This window comes from Anarrhichthys ocellatus, unplaced genomic scaffold (genome assembly GCF_004355925.1).
Source record: "Anarrhichthys ocellatus isolate YVR2014 unplaced genomic scaffold, GSC_Weel_1.0 scaffold115, whole genome shotgun sequence".
Classification (NCBI taxonomy): Eukaryota; Metazoa; Chordata; class Actinopteri; order Perciformes; family Anarhichadidae; genus Anarrhichthys; species Anarrhichthys ocellatus.
The window spans coordinates 72,219-74,276 of record NW_022280145.1 but is presented as its reverse complement, the minus strand read 5'-3'; the positions used below and the strand labels follow the sequence as shown (position 1 = coordinate 74,276).

Genomic DNA, 2,058 nt, shown 5'->3' with positions numbered 1-2,058 from the left:
TGCGTGCGTGCGTGCGTGCGTGCGTGCGTGCGTGCGTGCGTGCGTGCATGTTTCTCCTACAGAGAGGAGCTCTGATCCTAGAGAGCGTGGAGTTGTAGTTGTCACCATGCTGTGGTTAGTGTCCACTACTAGGGCCATGCTAATGTCCCTTGCGAGCGGTGAAACGATTTGTATTTTTGTATTTGTACCTGCCAGTATTCAAATGATGACTTAGTCTCGTGTAATAGTCGCAGGACGGAACAAATGAAGGCAGGTCACTAATGATGAAAGCTGGGTTAAAAAACAAAAGCTTGGGGGGAGTGAGATTACCATCAATACCACGAATGTCATGTCATGGTCAACACTCTGCTGCTCTGAGTATCAATGTAACAGAGCATATGATGCAGTTTATTTATTCAGGGCTTACTGAGCCACCGCACTACTTTTCATGAGGCACTGATCTCACGGTTTTCTCCTCTCTCCAGATGCACTTACCACGGTTTATTGGTGCCAACACTTCACTGTATTCAGTGAATTTTCACATCTAAAGAAACCACCAGAAACCCAAACAACAGCAGGGGGATGCTGGAACCCTTCTAACAGAGCAGTGCTTCGGTTTAAACTGCAGCTAGCAGAGCCACAGCTTCACAGCGATGAGTCATTCACAAACTCTTTAGTGCGTCTGTAACAGGTGAAGCAGTAGAACATGCAGACTGCTGGTGATTGTTAACCCCTCACTGCCACCCTGAAATACACTGTAAGACAGCGTGCCTCTGTGTGTGTATGTGCTGTGCACAGTCTCTCTTCTGGTATGTGTGTCAGCTACTAGGTGACACATGCTGACTCAACAATGCGGCATCCACCAACCCCCCCCCTCGTTTGCATATTACAAGAGAGTGTGGAACAAATCCCTGAATGGACTCACTACCATTGGTCTGGGTGGCACCCTGATGTAGATCACAGCAATACAGCAGATTTACCAAATGTATTTAATTAACCAACATTATGAATCCCTTACTGGCCCTGAAAGGAGTTACAGTATATTGCAGTTTTCAAGCAGATCCATTTTTTTTAATCTCCCCAATAATTAAACTGAGAACAACTCGATCTTTAACTGGTCATCAGAAGTGAGCCAACATGGGGAAGGATATGTCATGGACTGTTCAATTACCATAGTTATTGTTACATTTATCTTTATTAAGATACAGCTATTGTGACAATTCACTGTTAAAGATTTTAGGACACAAATCATATCATCATTGCACCGTTTTAAAGGAGACGTTTGGATGTTTTGAAGTGGGGTTGATTGAAGGTACTTCTCCACAGGCAGTGTATTACCTGCAGTAGTTGGCGGTTGGTGCACCCACAGTTTAGAGAAACTAACAGTGGTCGAACTACTCGCCTCCATTCATTTGTAATGATTGAACACCTTTGTCTGATAACTCCTCACTGTACAATTGCCATGCAAGAGGAGTGTACATGTGAAGATGAGGCCGACTGTGATATGATAGAGTAAGGAGCGGGTACGTCAGCCTGTCATGACTGTACTGCTGTGGGAGGAGTGGGAGGTTGGGAGCAAGCAGAACAACGGTGTGACAGTTGCCTGGAGGCATGGGGGTCTGGATCCTTGAGCATCCTTGTACCAGCACTCTAGTTTAGTAGTTCAGGTACCTGATATGCAGTACAAGTGTTGGCATAGTGGAAGGTAGAACACTGCTTTTAAGCACGGTGTTGATTAGAATATTACTTGTTGAATGTTTTTCACCATTTCCTCGCTGGGTTTGTATTTGAAAGAGGTATCGTGACATCCCTTGTTGAGGCTTGTTGACCCTTCAGCCTTATTGAGGTTGTCCGACTCAATATTTAGTCATTCTCTTCTATTTAGCTGATATTTCTTTATAACTCTCCCAATTACTGCACATACAGTACGGAGAGGAGAGTTCTGTCAGGGGTTTGTTAATATGAAATATCCTCCAGAGAGTAACTGTACTATATGGGGCCTGACGGCTGCTCCACTTTAGCTCTTCTTCTGTGTGTGTGTGTGTGTGTGTGTGTGTGTGTGTGTGTGTGTGTGTGTGT

The 2,058-nt window shown here is 44.7% G+C and overlaps 1 protein-coding gene across 1 annotated transcript in view; it reads left to right on the top strand.

Moving 5' to 3' along the window:
• LOC116399549 (microtubule-associated protein 4) overlaps positions 1-2,058 on the top strand; it is an 88,076-nt gene that overhangs the window by 22,672 nt on the left and 63,346 nt on the right. The gene's annotated exons all lie outside the window — the stretch shown is intronic.